The following is a 22,831-nucleotide window of genomic DNA, read 5'->3' as shown; positions in this document are numbered from 1 at the left end:
GGAATGAAAAAAGAGTCCAAATAGTCAAAGCAATCCGTAGCAAAAGGAACAAATCTGGAGGCATCACATTACTGAACTTTAAATTATACTACAAGGCTATAGTAACAAAACAGCATGATACTGGGATAAATGTAGAGACATAGACCAATAGAACAGAATAGAGAAACAAGAAATAACACCATATAATTACAACCAATTGATTTTTAACAAAGCAGACAAAACCAAAACAAACACTTGAGAAAGTTAAGTATGCACTATTCAAAGGCCCCCAAAGACAAATACAGCAACAACAAAAGGTAAAGACCCCAAAAGCAAATACAGCAACAACAAAAATAAATAAATGGGACTTAATTAAACTAAAAAGTTTCTGTACAGAAAAGGAAATAACATAATAAATAGACAACTTACAGAATGAGAGGAAACATTCCAAACTATACAGCTGACAAAGGACTAATATCCAGAATTTACAAAGAACTCAAATAAAACTGCAAAAGAAAAAAAAATCAAAAAGTGGGCAAAAGATATATGAAGAGGTTTTTTTCTGAAATAATGTATACAAATTGGCCAACAAATATATGAAAAAATGCACAACATCACTAATCATCAGGGAAATGCAAATTAAATCCACAATGAGATATCACCTTGCCCCTGTCAGATTAGCCATTATTAAAAAAACAAAAAAAACAGAACAACAACAAAAAAAAACGACATATGTTGACATGCATGCAGTGAAAAGGGAATCCTTATATGCTGTTGGTAAGACTGTAAATTAGGACAACCTCTGTGGAAAACATTATGCAATTTTTCAAAGAACTAAAAGTAGACATACCGCTCAATCCAGAAATCCCACTACTGAGTATCTACCCAAAGGAAAAGAAATCATTATATTAAAAATATACCTGCACCAGAATGTTTGTTGCAGCACAATTCACAATTGTAAAGATATGGAATCAATGTAAGTGCCCGTCAACTGGAATGGATAAAGAAAATGTGGTATATATGTACACCATGGAATACTACTCAGACATAAGAGGAAAAAATAAATGTCTTTTGCAGTAACTTGGATGGAACTGGAGGCCATTATCCTAAGTGAAGTATCTCAGGAATGGAAAAACAAATACTATGTGTTCTCAGTTATTAATATAAGTGGGAGCTAAACAAGTTGTATAAATGGTCATACAGTGGTGCAATAGACATTGAAAACTAAGAATACGGGTCAGTGGGAGGGAGATGAGGGATAAAAATATATCTTTTGAGTAACATGCCTGCTATTCTGGCGACAGGAACACTAAAAACCCTGATTTCAGCATTATAGAATTCATCCATATAACAAAAATCACTTGTTCCTCTAAATATGTTGAAATAAAAAGTAAATTAAAAATTATGATGAAAGAGAAATATTATCTTCCCAGCAAGTAATTATTTATCATGAAAATAGAATAATTGTGCATTCTTATCTTAATTCTTTTCTTTATTTTTTATTTCAGACTATTATGGGGGTACAAACGTTTTGGTTACATAAATTGTTTCTGTATAGTTTGACACAAAGTTATAAGTGTGTCCATCACCAATATAGTGTTCACTGTATCCAAATGTGTGACTTTACCCATATCCTCATACCCCTACCACCTGCTGGATTTCTGTTGAATTTTATTTCCATATGTGACATGAGTGTTGATCTATAAATAGCAGTGAGTACATATGGTTCTTGTTCTTCTATTCTTGTGATACTTCACTTTAAAGGATGGTCTTCATTTCCATCCAGGTTGTTACAAAAGGTATTAATTCACCATTTTTATGGCTGAATAATATTCCACAGCATACATATACCACATTTTATTGATCTACTCATGCATGGATGGACACTTGTGTTCATTCCACGTCTTTGCAATTGTGAATTGTCCTGCTATAAACATTCAAATTTCACGTGTCTTTTTTATAAAATGTCTTTTTTCTCTTTGGGTAAATACCCAATAATGGGCGTGCTGGATCAAATGGTAGATCTACTTTTAGTTCTTTGAGGTATTTCCATACTACTTTTCATAGAAGTTGTACTAGTTGGCAGTTCTACCAACTGTATAAGTGTTCCTTTCTCTCCACATCCACACCAGCATCTGTTGTTTGGAGACTTTTTGATAAAATCAATACTCACTGTAGTTAGGTGGTATCTCATTGTGGTTTTGATTTGCATTTTCCTGATGATTAGAGATGTTGAGCATTTTTTCATATCCTTATTGGTCGTTAGTCTGTCTTCTTTTGAAAAGCTTCTCTATGCCCTTTGTCCAATTTTTAATTTGGTTGTTTCATGTTGTCCTGTGGATTAGCTTGAGTTCTTTGTAGATTATGGTTATTAGCCCTTTATCAGATACATAGCATGCAAATATTTTCTCCCATTCTCTAGGTTGTCTATTCACTCTATTGATTGTTTCTTTGTGAAGAATTTTTTAAATCTAATGAGGTTCCATTCATTTATTCTTGCTATTGTAATTATTTTGGGGGCTCTTCTTTATATATTCATTGCCTGGGCCAACATCTGTAAGAGTTTTTCAAATCTCTTCTTCCAGAATTCTTACAGTTTCATGCCTTAGGTTTAAGTCTGTTATCAATTGTGAATGGTGAGAGGTGCGAATCCTGTTTCAGTCTTCTATATGTCCCTATCCAATTTTCCCAGTGTCATTTATTGAATAGGGATTCTTTTTCCCAGTGTATATTTTGTCTGCTTTGTCAAAGATAAGATGGCAATATGTGGACAGTTTTATATCTGGGTTCTCTGTTCTGCTCCATTGGTCTATGTCTCTTTTCTTGTCCCAATACCATGCTGTTTTAGGTACTATAGCCTTGAAGTATTGCTTGAATTATGGTAAAGTGATGCCTCTTGATTTGTTCTTTTTGCTTAAGGTTGCTTTGGCTATTTGAGCTCTTTTCTTGTTCCATATGAAGTATAGAATTATATTTTATAGATCTGCAAAAAATGTCATTGGTACTTTAATGGGCATTATATTGAATCTGTAAATCACTTTGGGTGGTATAGACATTTTAACAATGTTGGTTCTGCTGATCCATGAGCATGGTATGTTTTTCCATTTGTTTACATCCCCCACAATTTCCTTCCTCAGTGTTTCATAGTTCTCCCTGTACAGATCTTTCAGCTACTTGGTTGAATATATTCCTAGGTTTTTTATTTTCTTTGTTGCTATCGTGAAATGTATTAAGTCTTTGATTTGATCCTCAGCTTGACCATCGTTGGTGTATGGGAATGCTTCTAATTTGTGTACATTGATTTTGTATCCTGAGACTTTGATGAATTTATTTATCAATTCCAAGAGTCTCTTGGCATAATCTTTGGGGTTTTCTAGATATAAGATCATACCCTCAGCAAAGAGGGATTTTCTGCCCCCATTTATATATGCTTGATATACTTCTCTTGCCTGATTGTTCTGGTTAGGACTTCCAGCACTCTGTTGAACAGAAGTATTGACAGTGGGCAACCTTGTCTACTTCCAGTTCTAAAAGGGAATGATTTTAGGTTTTCCCCATTTAGTATGATGTTGGTTGTGGGTTTGTCCTATATGTTTTTTTATAATTTGGGGACATATTCCACCTATGCTTATTTTCTTAAGAATTATTATCATAAAAGTGTGCTGAATTTTGTCAAGTGCTTTTACAGCATCTATTGAGAGTACCATATAGTCTTGGTTTTGCTTTGATTTATATTGGGAATCACACTACAGATTTTTGTATGTTGCACTATTCTTGCATCTTCTGGATAAATCCCACCTGGTTGTGGTGGATTATTCTTGTTTTTTTTTGTTTGTTTGTTTGTTTGTTTGTTTTGACTTGCAGGTGAATTTGGTTTGCTAGGATTTTATTAAGAATTTGTGCATGTATTTTCCTAAGGGATATTGATCTGAATTTTTCTTTTTTTTGTTGTGTTATTTCCTGGATTTGTTACCAGGGTGATATTGGCTTTGTAGAATGAGTTTGGAAGGATTACTTTCTTCTCTATGTTATGAAATAATTTCTGCACTATAAGTACCACTTCTTCTTTGTAGGTCTGGTAAAATTGGGCTGTGAAACCATCCAAAATCCAACACATTTTTTTTCCCTTCAGGAGATATTTTATTGTTGCTTTGATTTTGTTATTTGATATTTGTTTACTCAAGAGTTCTACTTTTTCTTGACTGAGGGTAGGATGGGTTTGTGTTTCCAAGAATTTGTCCATTTCCTCAAGTTTTTCATGTTTATACACATAGAGATTTTTATAGTCCTCAGAGCTGACATTTTTTATTTCTGTGATATCAGTTGTAATAGCACCTTTTCCATTTCTGATAGAGCTTATTTTGGTCCTTTCTTTTCTGTTTCTGGTTAATCTAGCAAGAGACCTGTCAATTTTGTTCATATTTTCAAAGAACCAACTTTTTTGTTTTCTTAATCTTCTGTATAATTCTTTTGTTACATATTTCATTTAGTTCTGCTCTGACCTTGGTTATTTCTTCTCTACTGTGGGATTTGGGATTGGTTTGATCTTCATCTTCTAATTCTTTGATGTGATTCATTAGCCTGATGATTTGTGATCTTTCTTTCTTTTGTTTGAAGGCATTTATGGCTATGAATTTTTCTCTTTTGATTGCTTTTTTTTGAATCCAACAGATTTTGATATCTTGCATCCCCTTTGTCATTTAGTTTGAAGAATCTTTTGATTTCTATCTTAATATTCATCTTGACCCAATACCTCTTGAGCAGTAGGTCATTTAATTTCCATGTTTTGTTTAGAGTTGAGCGTTTCTGTTGGGATTGATTTCTAATTTTATTCCACTGTAGTCTAAGAAGATACATGGTATAATTTCTAAGTTTTTTTTAATTTTTTGAGGAATGTTTTATGACTGAGGATGTGATAAATCTTAGAGAATGTTCCATGAGCTGATAAGAAAAACATATATTCATCAGTTGTTGGATAGAATGTTCTGTAAGTATCAGGCCCATTTTTTTCTAGAGTTCTGGTTAAGTCCATTATTTCTTTGCTTCTTTTCTGCTTGGAGGATCTGTCCCAGTCTGTCCGTGGGATGTTGAAGTCCCCAGCTATTATGATCCTGCTGTTTATAATTTTGTTTATATCAAGCATGGTTTGCTTTATGAATCTGGATGTGCCCATGTTAGGTACATAAATATTTAGGATTGTTATGTCTTCTTTTTGAATTTTTCCCTTCATCATTATATAATGACCATCTTTGTCTTTCTTTGCTTTTCCTGATTTCAAGTCTATGCTATCTGATATAAGAAGGGCTATATCAGCTTTCTTTTCATTTCTATTTGCACGTAATATTGTTTTCCATCCCTTCACTTTTTATTTGAATGAGTCCTTCTGGGTGAGATGTGTTTCCTGGAGACAGAAGATACTTGGCTTGTATGTTTTTGTCCATTCAGCCATCATATTTCTCTTGAGTGAGGAGCTCAAGCCATTCACATTTATTGAATGAATTAATAAGTAGCGTGGATTTCTGTTCATCCTGTTGAGTAGAGCTTTACCACTTTGTTTTACCTCTTGAGCCATTGTGGTCTCTAGACTCTGGCCTTTAGCTTTTGGATAGTTTTACACTGGTGGGTATCTATTGTACAATCAGTGTATAATGCAGTTCTGAGTACTTCTTCCCAGGTAATTGTGGTCTTAACAAATTCTCTCAGTGTTTAATTGTATGAGAAAGACTTTATTTTTCCCTCATATAAGATACTTAGTTTTGCAGGTGACAAAATTCTGAGCTGGGCATTATTCTGTTTTAGAAGACTGAGAATGGAGCCCCAATCCCTTCTGGTTTGTAAGATCTCAGTTAAGAAGTCTGCAGTTAGTCCAATGTGTTTTCCTTTGTATGTTACTTACTTATGTCATCTTGCAGCTCATAAGAGTGACTCTTTCATGTTTAGTTTGGCTAGCCTAATGACTATGTGTCATGCTGATTCCATCTTCACGATAAATCTCCCAGGGGTCCTTTGTTCTTCTTGAATGTGGATATCTAGATTTCTAGCAAGGCACGGATTTTTATTTGATTATTTTTTCAACTAGGCTTTCTATCCCTTGTGTATGTTGTTCTTCACTCTCAGGGATGCCTATGATTCTTATTTTGGGATTCTTTGCATATTTACATATTTCTTATAGGTTTTACTTGTTCTTTTTTCTCAGATCTTTCTCTTTGACTGACTTGTTTAACTCATAAGTGTTGTGTTCAGGCTCTTTCTTCTGCCTGATCTAGTCTTTCCATCTAAGGCTTTCCACTGTTCTTTGTATTTTCTTGAACGATTTTTCATTTCCAGAAATTGTTTGATTTTTTTAAATAATTTGATTTTCTTAGTAATTTTTTGTATTCGTTTCCTGCATTTCTTTTTTTATTTTTGCTTTGGGTTTCTATTTTCTTGTGTACTTATTGGAGCTTACTTACAATCCATATTTAAAATTCTTCATTTCTCATTTCAATCTTTTGATTTTGGTTGATATCCATTGGTAGGGAGTTATTTTATTTTGTGGCTATGGTTTCACTGTGATTTTTCATGTTTCTGGTGTTCTTTGACTGATTCCTTCTCATATGGCCTCTCTGTGGAGATATGGCAGTGCTAAGCTTGGCTTGTAGGTCTGTATCTGGGTCCCCAAGGATTAATCCCTGAGCATGCCAGGGATAGACATACTGATCCTAAGTTGCTTATGGAATGTTTTAACAGGTTTGGTGTACCTCTTGGGTTACTGCAGCTGTCTTCACCTCTTCCCAACAATGTGTAATGAATTAGGTCCCACAGCTTACTCTCTGTGGTGGTGGGTGGTACTTATGAGTTTCAATTAGCCACACCCTGTTTTCTAGCGTTGGAAGGTGCTATGATGGGCTATATCATTTTCTGCCTGTCATTGGTTGATGATTGTGTGATAGAACCAGCTGACGAGATGTTCTTTTGTGTCCTTGGTAGACTCTTGTCCCCAGGTGGAGTACTTAAGTACCCCAAACTTTAGGAGGGGCCCTTTAGCTCACAGGGGGATTCTTGATCTCTGTTAGCACTGAGGTGGGGGAGAAGCAGGACAGTTCGTGGCTAAGTTGTATTAGCCTGAAAGGCTTTGGAAAGCTTCCAAAGGAGTCATATGCTGCTTTTCCATCCACAAGGGGAAGCTGCTGGTAGGAAAGTTAGAATAAGCTCTCTAAACTGTGAAAACTGTTCACTGTGGAAGGGGCTTAATGCTTGGATGCTAAGGCACTGAGCTGGGTTATTTCTGCCCTTATCCAGTAGCATAGTTTTTTTGTGGGGAGGAGTGAGCATTCCTTCAAATGGCCACTCCTTTGACACCCACACACCCTGTGATATTGAGTCAGTAAATGCTTTAAAGGGCATGCAAATTGACTTCTCATCAATAGGTGGCACTTGCCAGAAGGAACAAGCTGCAATGTTGTTTTTGGGTCCTGTGATTCACTCTAGTACCTCAGGAGAAGCACTCAAATGCCCCAGGTGGTGGGTGGGGCCCTGGAACTTCCAGGTGAGTTTTAATCTCTGCCACAGCCAACACAAGTGGGAGAGTGCAGCTGGGCGGGGCTGGGTTGCGTGAGCTTGCCCTCAGGCTCTACAGAAGCTGGCAAGGTAGCTGTTTTTTTGGCAAGAGTCAAAGGCCTGCTCCCAGCTTCTGGGCAGAGCAGCCAGGGAGAGGTTGAAATGGCCCCACCCAACCAGAAAGTCTGTGGAGACAGGTCCATCTGAGTTTCACAAACTGGCAGTGTGCAGTTGGCCTCACTCCTCTCCCTCTTCCTCTGCTCCATAGACTCCCCATCGTGTCTGCTGGCAGGCAGAAACCCAAGCCAACTGTGCTCCCCCACAAGTGTTCTGTGGGCCGGGAGTTTCCCTACCCAGGATCCTGTCCTGAGCTGAGAGTATGGCTGTCCTATGGGGAAAGGGATGCTCTGGGAGCATGTTGCAGCTGGTACCCACACTGCACTCTGGCACCTGATCTGCCCATGCAGGCTCCCTTGCCTCCCTAGACCTAGAAGGTCAATCTCTGACCACGCCAGAGAGAAGTTTGCTCATCCTGCATCACCCACGGTGTGCCTGAGCAGGATCAATGGCCCTTCACCTTGGGGCATACTCTGCTGTGATGAAGCTTCCAGGCAAACAGCACCAGGGAGGGCCAGCAATCAGGGAGCTAATGGTCTGAACACCCCTGGTCCACTGCAGGACCCCCAGAAGACTGGCCTGAGTCTCACACTCTGTGGAAGCTTGAGTGTGGTGGCTCAATTGTCTCTCTCAGCAGCTACAGGTGTGGGAGAGGAAGGGAAGGAAAAAGAGTCAGTATGGAGGAGTGCTAGCACTCTGGTCGTCTCTGACCCTCTCTCCAGGAGGCAGACTGCACAGAATGTGCAGGCTCTGGAGTTATACAAATAACCTGGGACCCACTGTACCCCTGTGGCTCCTACAGTCTTGGCCTGAGTTGGGAGATGTCTGTGTGGGATTGCAGAATGAAATCTGAGAAATTGAAGCCCCCTGGGGAAGGACAAAGGTGCGCAGTGGGTAGAGAAGCACTATGGTGCCTTCCATTCGGGGGGGGGGGAAGAAGTGCCCAGGGAGGCTGGGAGCCTGGTGCCCTGTCCATAGGCAGTTCCCAGCTCACTGGTGGCAGCAGCCTCTAGGCTCCTGTGGGTAGAAAGTCACTCCAGCAGCTCAGGATCCCAGTTACTGTCAAAGATGTGGGGGAACAAGAAGCAAACCACTCCACCTACCCCTCTTGCTGGACTCCAAGACTCTCTGGGGTTGATCTTCACTGATATCCTACTTCTTCTTGTTCTGCACTGCAACTTCTTCATGTGGGACTCCCAAAGGTTCTAGAACCCTTCTTTCATACCCACATCTGATCTATGTTTGTCTATTTGTTGATCTCTTGTCTTTCATCTAAAACGTCTCCTTACTGAGCCACTCTGGCAACTGCTGTCTCTGGTCAGCCATCTTCCTAATTGTACATTTTTAAATAGCAGAACATTAATCCCTTCACCTACTTTAAATATCAAATTTTCTAAAGCAGAAAAACTTTTTATTTCAAAAGTGATTTATTCATCTGAATTACAAAGATAATTTCAAATAATTTAGTATTTAGTATTATTTAGTGAACTAAGCTAAATCATAGCATCAAACACTTGACAATATCAAAACAAGAAATATAGAGAATCTCAAGCCCCATATATATTAAGTGTATGATCTTTTACATTGATCTTTAGCTGAAATATAAGAGAAAAAATACTAAGAAATTTAATAGAGAAAAATTTCTCCCTTGTAATCTTAATCATGCCAATTAAAAGCACAAAATATTCAAGCATGTTAAAAGCATTAATTTACATATAAAATATTTGTGCTGATTATAGTGTTCTCATTTATTCATTCAATTAAGTTAAATGAATTAATGAATGGTAAAGCACATTAAAAGATAAAATACATTATAAAATAGAAGAATTTAAAAATAAAACTGGGGCCTAGAGAACCCCTTGTGTAATAATTTATCCACTTGCATGCCCAAGATTAGAAAGTGGTAATAGTAAAGGTTTCCCTATTACCTCCTACATTCAGAAGCCAGAGGAAATGGAAATCTTCCTATTCATCCCCCTTACATTTCTATTGGCATCCTAAAGGAATTTAGTCCTTAAGACTTTGGTCTGTCCACCCAAGTTAGTTATACTTCTTGTTTTCTCCACCTGTAGCAGTTTTCAAGTGAATAAAGATGACTCAGTATCTGTTAAATGGGGACAAGACCCTTTCTGGCTACAAAAGACCCCTATTGTACCCTTGGGCAGCCCTTATTGGGATGCTACTCTAATAGGCCATCCTTTCTGTCAGCTTATCCTTGTCTCTCAAGCAGTATCCAAACAATCAAGAGAGGCTGCAAAGCATGTGAAATGTAGTGTGGATAAAAGCTTAGGCACTAGGGTCAGACTGCTGAGGTTTCAAAACACCGCTTCACTTAACTTCATGTTTCAATTTCCCTATCTGCAAAATAGGGATCTTTATAATATCCAACCACTGTATAGAATTTATGTGAAGCTTAAAAATGAGATGATAAATGTAAAAGCATTTAGGAGCATGTCTGGCCCATTATGAACACTTAATAATTTTTAAACAAAAATATAAAATAAAAAAAATAAGATCCCCGTGACAAGAAGCTTACAATCTACTAGGGAGACATTTGTGAAAGCAGTGTTTATAAGACAACAAAAAAGTGATAGTTTAAATAAACATAAAGTTCTGGGGGAGTAGGGAGGGAAAGACAAGTATATTAAATTAAAAGTAAAATCATTTCTTGAAAATAGTTAGAAAATAAATTTTAAATTCATGTTTTGTTCATCTATTTTTCCAGGCAAATCTTTTCTTTATAAGTAAACTACACTGCAGTTTCCACATGAATCAATGCAGATTTTGAATTTGAGGAGTATAAAATAATGTATAGTTTTATTGTATTTTGAAAGCTTGGATTTGATGTAATAATACTGTTTTATTACAATATCACGTTAAGCCCTTGTGAAAAACGGAAAGAATTATCCAGAGTGATCTGAATATGCAATAGGATATTAGAAAATGATGTCACTAATTAAAAAGATTTTCCCCCTGAAATCAATTTTCAACAAAATATCAAATTTTAAGCACTTTATCCAAGCAGTTTCTTTATCTAAACATATGGATAATAATCAGTTGAAATTAGCTGAAACCTAGGATGGCGTTTGATTTACAACAGATATTAAATTGTGCCTCCTCTGTTTGTGTGTATAACCCATATATTTATTTTTTAAGTAATGCTGTTGATTCAGTGAGTAGGTAAAAAACAAACACAGAAATTATTCATTCATTTTACTCACTCTTGACTAGAATTATTGACTCTGTTGTCTTGAAACAAGAAAAGGTGCCTTAGAAAAAGATGACAATGATGAATTTAAGTCAAAGTGCAGCACTTAATAACTTATTATGAATATGGTTGGGAAATGAGAAAAATGCATCACTTGGTAAACACTGAGCTGGGAATGGGTCTCAATATTTAAGGACTTCAGAGAAATGGTGGAAGAGGTGAACCAATATATTGATAATTCACTGAGTTTCCCTGCATAAGAAGGATTCTGGTTCAAGGAGTGATCTTTTTCTTAGTGATACCCTTTTTTGCAGGAGTAGTACTTGGCATGTGTCTTGGACTATTAGTCAACTATCTGATTTGATGTTACAATCATAGTCCTAAATCCATGACAGCTGATCTGTACAAGGTCCATACTTGGACATTAGAGGCATTATTTAGAACATTTGACCTTTTGAAATCATTACTAAAATTTCCAGTCTAATGTTGCACATTGCTCTGAAACTAAAAATGCGGAAACAAACTTTTCAAGGTTAGCAAATAGCTCTGAAAAGCCATATCTCCATATAGTAGTTGGTCTTAGTGACCTTTCCAATCCTGAGATCATGTGACATTACTACAATGAGACAGTAATTTGGCATCATGTCCAATTCATTGATGGTTAAAAAATTACAGGTGAGAAATAGAAAGTCATATTTCTGAGACCACACCACTAAATCAGTCTATATGTTGTTTATGCATATGAATGCTTAAAAAAATAAAATAAGGATTACTAAAAATAATTCATTTCTAGTGGCAGTTACAGGTCATCAAGTTATTAATATTCATTCTTCTTTCCTGCACAGCATCCCCACCTTAGCATTTGATCAGATCAAATTCTAGATACAGTGTTAATGTATTATTTTTATTTTTGCCTTTTAAAATTATATTCCTTAGATTTGATTGTTAAACCAGACTATTCATTATTGCTATTACTTTCATACTAGCAGTGTATAAAATCACTTGCCTAATTGTATTGTAATCTCTTGTTTGTTTTTATAAAATTGACACCAAGTAGGAGTCCATATAACTTCAGAATCTGAACCTCAGTAATGTAGTTTAGCATGGATAATGGTACAGTGGAATAAGATTTACAAGACTTGAGTTCCTTCAGACTTTGCCAGTGATTTATTATATGACCTTAAGAAAAAAATGCTTAGTTTATTTTAGTAGCTTGAAAGTGAAATTCCTTTTACGTACTTACCTCATGTGATGCCTCTATAATTAAACATATAATTAAACACTTTGTTGCAAAGATTTTTGTAAAAATACCCTATGAATGCATAGGATAAGTATTATTTTTCCTTTTCTCTCAACTCCATTAGGCACAGACAGTTAATTCCCAGTTGGTTGATAAATGGCTAGGGGAATTTTATAGCTAATTTTTACTGAGAACTTATTCTTTGCCAAGTTCTATGCTTGGTACTTTACATGCATTGTCTTACTTATTCCCATGATAAACCCATGAGTAGGTATTTAATTACAGGTCTATGACAACAGACAAAGAGAAAATAATTCTAAATTGAAAAATATTGTAGAGTAAAATAGTGAAGGATGATCTCTATTTGTGATGACTTTTTGCCTTTTTTCTTCTAGACATCAACATCTCCCCAGAACACAGGACCTAATACAAAAGTTTAAATGACAATCAATAATATAAAATGATACTTCATCCTAGGGAAGTCTCATTTTAAAGGAAATAAACCTTAAATTTAAAAAATGACAGTCTAAAATGACATTTTCAATATCACATTATATGAACACTTTGTGGTAGAAACCAGGAAGTATAGGCAGATCAGAAATCATATAGGAAATATCCACTGCAGTTGAGACTAAGTTTTTGGGGAAATTTTAACGAAAATCCCCTCTCTCTCTTTCTCTCTCCACCCCTCCCCCCACAGTGGTCCAAAGAATCTTCTCATTTCCATCTATGGATTGTATAAGAAATAAGGGATGGATGTCAATGAATTGATTGCTTAATAGTTAATGTTAAGGTATACCTAAAACCAAAGTTCCTGTCTCTTAGGAATGCATAGTCCAAAGAACTTGGTTCTCCCCATTCACTAACCTTTAATTTAGCTAAAATCTCCAAAGAACATGAACAGTCCTTGTCCTCTACCAGAAAGGAAGTTACAGCAGCAGTCAAGCTATAAGCAACAGAAAAGTTGCACCCTATAACTTTTTTAGTTACTCTTGGCCATCCCCGTCATCCCTGTCCTTACCCAGTATGTTCTCCAAACTACTTCCCACTTGCTCCCCATTCAAACTTCATGTACATAGTCTGGAGAAATAGCTTTCGAGTGCTATGACAGCATCTAATGGCTCAATTCACCAGTTACAAAGTCATACATGGATATATGTATTATAGGCTGTAAACATAACTAACGAATCATTTAAAACAATTGGGTCATTAATTCCCACTTTAAGTCCTTCCAATATTAATATCCATCAGAAAGTCATCAGATTTCTTTTTTTTTTTTTCTTTTTTTTTTTATGAAGAGACCTGTTTATTACTGATAACACTTCATTTGGCTAAAACCACAAGAAATCCACACACAAATACATAAAGTGCAAATTCTTACAGGCAGTACTTATAATACACCCTGGTGTTTTTGTAGGGAAAAATGAGAAGAGGTTGACAAACTGTTAAAACAAGAGCACAATTTTGAACTACTACACACTTTAGTCAGAAAAAATAAATCATTGGTAACTGTGTATACTTTATCACAACAAAGAGTTTATTCTAGCCTATAATAAGGCCTCACCATACGTAGATGCAAATTCTTGCTTGAATGGTTCTTGTAAGACATATAATACATCACAAAATTGGACAAAAATATACCAACTAGTATTGAATTTGTTGTGACTCACCTGGAAGGTAGCGCTAGTAGGCTCAAAATGACACTTAGACTAGTGATATTGTCTACTTAGACACTATTTCTTAGTCTTCCTGGCCAACATCTTGCTTTGAGAGTAAAATACTAGCCATTATATGTAATTTCCACATAGAAATATGCTTTGCTTTCTCCAAAGAAACTGAGTATTTAAGGGTATGCATGCTTCATAAACATTGCATTATAAATTTCAGTAACAGAAGTCGTTCAAAAAGCTGAATTAGAAATTTTTTTGATTGTTCCTTAGATTATTTGCTTAATATAAAATCCCTTAATTACTATTATCACCAATTAAACGCTCTATAACAGGTACTGAACTAGGTGTTGTGGATATGAAAAATTATGATCCCTGCTCTCAGGGAGCTGATCGTTGGGGGCTCCTCCTTCATCAAGGAACACCAGTGAATTAAAGAAAACAAACTGGCCAACAAACACTTCACACAACTATTATGAGGTTCAGTGGTAACAGAACTGTTTCAGGCCACTTTAAATTGGCATTAATCCTTTAGAAGGTCAGATTCTAAAGGGCAGGGAATAGTCTAGATATGTTCTATGTTTCTGTTTCTCACACTAGAGCCAGGATGTGTACCCCACGGATATGCAACAATTGGGAGTGGGGCTCTTGGGGGAGAAAATTGAGCAGCTATATGATAAACACAGTGCTCCTTTCTGGCAGTATCTGTTTCAGTGTGGACTGAAGAGATCATCTGTATTTTAAAACAGTTTTATTATGGAGAATGCAAAACACACATTTTAAAGACAGAACACAGCATTTCATGTCAGTGGTAGGCTGCCTCTGATTTTGCTCTCAGAACCCCTTCCTCCTTCGTGCTCCTCTGTTTAGGGTTATGCTGGTGGAGAAATTTGAGAAGCAAACTCTAGATATGTCACTTTAACCAACTCTTGGTCACTTTACACATTCTTGTAGGTTCTCTTTTTAAAGTACATAGTCCTGAATTAACAAAGAGGAAAGACAGCTTAATGAATTTAACAGTATGGTGAATATTTTAAGGGAACCAATAGTCAACACTGACTTTGTTTCTAACTAGAACTAAAGTCATGCTATGTAAACAGTCAGACAGTGAGCAATTCTTTTCTTTCTGTTTAGACTTCTTATGGATTATGGTAAGATGCTTTAAGAACAAATGTGTAAAAGATTTCCTGAAATCTTGTGCTTTGGCTGTCCCAAGTACAAGGAACCCTGAAATAAAATGTTATTAATAGATCAACTGACCATTCATTTTGGTTAGTATGACTCTTTCCTCATCAGTTTCCAGAGCAATCTCAGAAAACAAGTGAATTGTAAAAGCCCATAATATATTAACATATAGTAATATTCAGAGAACCAAAACAGATTATGAAATAGATTTAAAATTACCTCTTACAATAAGCCTTAAATATTCTGACATTAATAACAAACTAACCAAAAGCCCATAAACAAATGCAGTTTATGAGTAAGTTTAAAGCATTCTGAATGAATACATTTAAGTTTCTTATCAGTGAGGTAATAAAATAATAGCTCTTCACAGTAACAAAATGTGGAAGGGCATTTAGGGAAACAGGGAGGTGGAGAGAAAAAGGCATAAAATTAAATTTATCCAAGCAGAATTTGGATTTTTCAAGCATCACAAACATCAATGGAAAACATGTGAAAGAAATATCCATAGCAGCAGTTCATAGAACAATTTATCCATTAAACTCCAGCTAACATCTCTGTTGCATCAATTCCAGAAGCAACCTGCTTAAGGAATGGAAGATCTGTTTCCTATATGGAGATATTCCAAAGTATCCAATCTCCTAGAACCTCTCTGTCTGCTGAAGTTACTACATCCAAATAACGATACTTCATATTTAAAACAAAAACCTCAAATAACCTACAATGCTTTACATTCTTTAAGATGAACAAAACTGTGTTCAAGTCTCACTTAATTTGCCAGGTTAATTAAAAATAACATCCAAGCAGGTCTTTATTCATCACACCTACACATGTACTACTTAACATATACAAAAATTATTTTGTGAGCTAAATGCTTCTAGATATTGAGGGAAAGTATTTAAAATTTTTATTTCCTGATTTCAAATAGAAGACATGATGATTTCTATCTAAGATGTTTTAAAATCTTAAGCTTCTCATGCTGTCTTTTTATTTTGATTTTTTAAGATCCTTATTCCTGCTGGTTCTGTCCTCGTTAGAGATGGAAAACAGTATGGTATAGTACTTTTTACTTTGAGTCCCTCAATAAAACTCTCAATTAATAACTTAAAGCTTAGTAAACTTTCTTAGAAGCTTTCTCCTCTCCAGGGTTAAATGATCTTAATTTCCAGAACATTTCTCAGAGGTCTTATTTTCAAATCTACATTTTATTCTCTTTTATTTCTGCTCTATCTCCTCCCAAGTTCTCATGTGATTCTAACACAATTTCCTAGCAGGGACTGAATCTGTAAGAGGGGTACTTTTCCTCACCTCCTAAAACTTGGGCTCTTTTTAGTGATCACTAACAAAGGAAAACAATAGGTTCATTATCCATCATAATAAGTAAAGACAAGTAAACAACTTGCAGCCAGTTTATTCTCTCCTTTTAGGTTTGCCCTTCATGAGAAGCATTTCCTGTGCTGCCTTACTGACCTTTATATTGTTTATTTCTACTATTTACTTCTAATTTATGCTTTGATCTTGCCCCACTAATTCTTCCCTTTTCCCCAAAGCTCTAGAAGACTCCAGTTTTGATTTACATGCTCAATGAGAATATATTCATTTCCATGATATTGTTCAAAAAGATAAATAATGCAGTGCTCCACAGGCCAGCACTTCTGTCTCTCTTGGCTTGCTTGGGGTAAGACTGAATTTTTCCTGTTGGGCAAATGTGCACCCACTATATCAACTTTGTGTTAAATATCATGCTCAGCCTTGAGAGCTTGCTAGAATCAAATAATTCACTCAATCTATACACTTGGGAATATTTGTAAAATTTTCTTAATTTTAACTTTGGACTTTTACATTTTTGAGGTAAGATCCAAACTTCAGTAACTTTTCACCTTGACTACGATGACTTAAATGTTACATTATATTAAAGCATGCAAATAAAACTATTCTCTTCATAACAGAATGACAACCATGACATAGCTTTAGTAACTATGAATGGGCTGTCATGTAATTTTAGCTTCATTTTTGTTCGTCAGTAACTGAAACACAGATACTAGAACCAAATATACACTTTTTAAATATATATACAATATTGTTCATACCACTTTGTAGAATATACGCCATTTCCTAAATTACAATCTATGTTCCTAAAGGCAAATAAAACAAAAAATGTTTTACACATTTTTAATACAAAAAATTCTACACATTTCTTCTCCAGTGCAAATCCTTTGGAAACAAATTCATTCAGAAAAACGGTGCTCTACATTTAGCTACCTGTCTTATTATCTACAGTCATACAAGATCTAGCTATAAGACAGAAAGGAAAGAACAAATTAACAATAGTGGCAATACAATAATTTGAAAATTGTGTTTGGATTATATGGGCTTAACCAAATGTCAGTTGAGAGCGGCAACAAACCAAACCATGATTTAATGAACATTCTAATCGGTTCAAACTTTGTATTATTATTACTTTTTTAGGAAATAAATTCTGTAATACCAGTGCTATCTCCTATAGGCAACTGATTTACTTTGATTATACCCAAGACCTTGTTACTGTTACCTCTAACGATAACATATGTGTATTCTGAGAACAATATAGGACAAGAACACTTTAAGAACATTAAACAGCATTTTTCTGTTAAATCTTTTCAGAAGACCACAGAATTAACCATGAGTGACTTCCTGAAAAAAATTTTTTTCCACATTAAAAAGATAAATGTTAACAGTACTCATTTGATCAGAAATTCTACAGAAGATGTTAGAATAAACTGGACTTTTTAAAAAATCTTGTAGTTTTTGTGTTTCGTAATACTTAAAATCTGGATGTCTTATTTCTTTGTAAAATTAACATTACTTCGTAAGATAAAGGAATAAATCTACTTACAAGAATGTAATTCAAAAGTTAGATGGCCAAATAAATTCAGAGTTCTTTTCCCAGTTCAGATTTTTTTCTTTAAAGGTTATGATAACTGACATAATTCTAACATGAAGATCCTTAACTACAGTTACAGTAAGCCTACTTTTATTAAAATCTTTGCTTATATTCATAAGATTTTAAAATCAGCAAGCTCATTTGATATAGAGGAAGCACCTATATAGTTTGGAAGACTTTCTTCAACTATCTGAAAATTTCCTTAACTATCTGATTTAATTATATTCAATGTAGGAACACTTTCAGTTTACCCCAGACCCTGAGAAGACACTGAGAAATTTGACAAGAACAAAGCCAATAGGAGTGTTGCCACTATTGTTTTATGTTCAGTAAACTTCGGAATTTTAAATACATACAGTAAATTTACACTGCACCAAGGGCACCTGAAACAGAGGTGCTGGAACCACATATTGTAACATCTGTTCTAAACTGGAAATACTAAATATCTATTTCAAATATTCTAATTTGTAAATTAATGCCTGTGATGTAACGGTGACACTTTTCTATAATGATTTAGGAATAGTACCATTTTCTTGACAATTTTATGGATTAATTTCCTTAACTAACCCTATAGTTACATAACATTTATCTGCCCTTTTTTGAACCATGCTATACACAGTTACAGTATATGGAACTAAGCTTAATCACACTTTGACAAGAAAACTTATTTTTGTATTGTTATGTTTCTGTTAAAGGAAGAACAACATGTTCTCTAATATTTTTAATGTAGGAACTTTTGTTCAAGATTATGAAAAAAACGGAATCATTTCCCTTCAGACCACTTCATTTTAAATTTATACAGTTTGTTTAGTCAGCAGACAAAAAACAAAGAAAATAAAAGGAAAAGGATACTTGGCCAGATGAGATAGAGAATACTAACACAAGGTTCAATGCGTGGAGTTCTTGGTTGTTTTGTTCCATATGCCAGTACAAAATCGTGACCTACTGGTATACCCCTAAACAGCACGCCAGATTAGTCCATTCTTACTGGGCTCAAGAAAATTTTCAATCAGAGCTTCAATCAGTTTCTTCAGTTCTTCTTCCAGTAAGGCAATGTCACTCTGCTCAGGTGATGCACACATCTCTGCATAATACTTTATCTTTGGTTCTGTCCCACTTGTCCGAAGAGTAGCAACACAGCCATTTTGAAAAGTAAATGTAATCATTTGGCTATTTTTACTCACAGGCAGCACTGATTTCTTATTAGGCTGACTGCTGTCATATCCAGTGGTAATGTCCCGTACATGCAGTATAGCAAATGTCCCACAAAATTTTGGATATTCTTTCGGAGAATCAAAATTACGAAGCCTTTCAAATATACTTTTGATGGTAGGTGGATCATACCATAAGAAATATGAAGTTTTTGAAATATGATAACCATATTTTTCATAAACCTTAATTAGTTGCTGTTTCAATGTTACATTCATGGTTTCCAGGTAAGATGCCATCTCGGCAACAACAACGGCTGCACTCACCCCATCTTTATCCAAAACTGAAGTTCACAGAAAACCAATATACTCTTCAAATGCAAAAAGGACTTCTTTCCCATTTTCCAGGAGGCCTTTTATCCTACTTCCAAACCATTTAAAACCTGGTAATGTTTCTTCAAAATGAAATCCTTCTTTAAGTGCAATTGCCTTCAAAATTTTAGAAGAGACTGTGGTGGCTAACATATAAACGTTCTTCACATCAATATTTCTTGATTTATTTTTCTTCCAGCAATCAAACATCCACCACCCAAACAAAGCTGCCAACTCATTCCCTGTGAAAACTTTCCAACGATCATTCTCCTGAAGTTCTGCCACTGCCAGTCAGTCTGCATCAGGATCTGTGGCTAGCACTATTCGGGCATTTTCTTTCTCTGCGAGTCTCAGAGAAAGTTCCAGCACAGATTCTCCTTCTTCAGGATTTGGGCATCTAACAGTAGAGAAGTCTGGATCAGGATCTTTTTGTTCTGGTACTGGAATTGGAGGCTTAAAACCAAACGCTTGAAAAGCCAACTGCACATAGTCATGTCCGACCCCATGAAAAGATGTGTGCACAAATTTCAAGGTGGTCTTTGAGTTTAACTCCTTGTGAATACAGATTTTTTTCAGATCTTCCATGTATCTCCTGCAAATGTCTTGCAAAGGATCTCTCTTCAGTGGGCTGGTATCCACTAAATTATCATTCCAGGAACCATTCCAGGGTTCCACACATTCTTCTATACATTTCAGAATTTCTTTGTCATGAGATGTGATCTGAGCACCATTTTCCCAATAAACCTTGTATCCGTTGTCTTCCTTGTGGTTGTGAGATGCAGTAATCATCACACCTGCAACTGCATGGAGCTCCTGGACTGCATACGGTACAAAAGGTGTAGGAACATATCTTGAAAAAAGATACACAGGAACATCTTTGGCGAGCAAGACTGCAGCAGTGAGTTTAGCAAGCCGCTGGCTGCTGCAGCTGCTAGTTACTTGACCCCGAGTGTCATAACCAACGACAAAGCCTCTCTGCTTAAAGTCGGAGAAACATCTCTCAAGGTACTTGTACATCCCCTGTGTTGACTGTATTACTGTAAGGTCATTAATATAACAAAACCCTGCCTCCATGGCAGAACGAAGTCCTGCAGTCCCAAAAGTCATTCGGCAACAAAGACGATCGCGCAGTTCCTTGTTCATCCCATTTCGTAATAGATTTTCAATCTGCTCTTTTGTTTTGGGATTCTTATCCCAGCGGAGCCACTGCCCGATGGCCGTGTCTAGCTGAGGGTCCCCGGTGTGGTAGGCGGTGTGGAGCAGGTTGGAGTTCAGGTCTCCTTCTGCGTTTTCAGCCATGGCAGGCAGATTGGGGTGTGCAGGCTGGGGGTCCGGCGAAAACACCGAGTTGGTGGGGTCTGGGGCGCGTTCACCAGGGTCCAGACGTCCCCTCCTCACTGAAGGGCATCAGAGACCAACCGCAGGGTGTTTGCGCCAGCTCCTGCTGCAGCTTTAGGGAACCGGGAGGAAGGGGGGCTATGGCCGCCAGCTCCCCAGTGGACCAGGTCCGGGTCTTTGAAAGAGCTGACTGAGGCGGTCGCGCAGCGACAGAACAACCAAGTCATCAGATTTCATATCCCTGAATTTAAAATCTGTTTTCACAGTTGAGAGTAATAGCCTGGAAGATTTGATGTGCCTGTTTTGAGAGCATGACTAAAACAAAGTGTTAAGATTTCATATTGTCTGCTCTAAATTATGAAATTGTTTTAAATTCACTTAGAAAAAAAGGGAAGCTAATAATAAAGTAGTTTGGCTCATATATTCTCACATAATATCATGTCATGTGATCATCAATGGAGAAGAACCTTCTTGAAGTTGCTCTTATCTTAAATTATCTATCAGTAGAAATGCCCACAATACTGAATTTCTGAGGACTCCATTGAACCACTAGCTTTAATTCTAAAGCCCATATAATTTAATAACCAATTTGCAACAGAAACTACCGAAAATGCCAAAGAACCATTCTGATATGAGAGAATCACTACTGAGTCTTCTTGAATTCAGAAACAGATACAGCAAGGCAGAAAAAAAAAGAGAGAATACAAATGTTGGCCATTAACTGAGACAATGTTCTCATCATGACACTCATTCAGTCCTCTATTTTGAGTAATGGTTTGGGCTATTATTTTCTTGTGTTGAGCAAATTGATGTTGTGTGTTTCATTTGATCTCAGCATCAGAATCATCAAAATAACATGGCCAGGTATTGTCATAAAAAGGATAAAAATAATTCATGGGGTGCTCATTTGGGAATCGGGTTCTAATAATGGTAACATTGTTCAATTCTATGGCACATTTCAACGACAAGGAAAACATTTGTGCGCATTTATTTCTTTTAACCTTCAGTATAATTTTCTAAGGTCTATTTTATTATCTTTCCTTTATGGATAAAGAAACCAAGACTCAAGGATTATAGGGGACTAGCTTGAGCTATGGTACAAGCTCAGTTCTCCTGACGCTAAGTCTAAGATTTTGTCTTCTATCCCATAGTTCTGTTTTCCTGTCCAAGTACTGACACTAACTTAGCCTCTTTCAATTTTTTCCACCTGAAAAATGGGGTATGGGGTGTAGAAAGTAGGGATTGAACCTCAAGGGTTCAAATCTATGAGCCAAAGTTTCTTTGGGGACAGGCTCAATTTATATGTCCATGGGTCACAGTCTGTAGAGTACATATGAATAACATATATTGTACATAAATGTATGTAAATGCTGTTGAAATTAATAAAATACACATTCATTTAAAACCAATACTGGATCTATTATAGCTCTTTGCTATTATTTATTCCCTCAATCAATGGCTACTAAAAATGCCAGTGTTAACTTGGGAGAGTTAACAACATTTTGCAATTTTAACAAGGGTCTCTATACTTGAAAAGGTTGGAAATCTCCAAACTAAATGATTTACAAGACACCTTTGAGCTTGAAATTTCTATTAAATTGTCATTCAAACCAGGCCTTATTCAGTCATTAAGACAAATTAGGACTGATTACTTGTGATCCAATTGTCTATGTAGTGATTGACCCTTCGTACAATTTATCTGATTAATCATGTAAAACCAGCCTGAGTATGTTTTTATCTAAGAAACTAATCAGAGATGTGTGAGTGGGGGATTTGAGAGAGTAGAGATTTCAAAAAAGGAATATATCATTATCTTTATAATTCTTATGTACATTTATTATCTTACGATTCTGTATTGTGTATGGGTTAAGGCCAGTTAAGTATATTGGTATTAGCCTTCTAGGGACTTGCAATATAAGATCTTTATTATTCTACTACTTCCATTATCCCCATTGAAATGTGTCCAGATTAAGACCAATTCTCACCACTTCTTCTGGTCCAATCTTCCATAATCTCTTGCCAATAATATTACAATACCTTCCTAATTGGTTTTCTTGCATCTGCCCTTGTCCCCACTATAATGTATTGTCAACACAGCAGCCAGAGTAATCTCTTTAA

The 22,831-nt window shown here is 36.0% G+C and overlaps 1 pseudogene; it reads right to left on the bottom strand.

The window, feature by feature from the left end:
* Positions 1 to 18,311: 18,311 nt before the first annotated feature.
* Positions 18,312 to 20,908, bottom strand: LOC105885276 (glucose 1,6-bisphosphate synthase pseudogene; annotated as a pseudogene).
* Positions 20,909 to 22,831: the final 1,923 nt, after the last annotated feature.

The sequence above is a fragment of the Microcebus murinus genome, chromosome X (assembly GCF_040939455.1).
Source record: "Microcebus murinus isolate Inina chromosome X, M.murinus_Inina_mat1.0, whole genome shotgun sequence".
Classification (NCBI taxonomy): domain Eukaryota; kingdom Metazoa; phylum Chordata; class Mammalia; order Primates; family Cheirogaleidae; genus Microcebus; species Microcebus murinus.
This window is presented reverse-complemented; position numbering and strand designations above follow the sequence as displayed.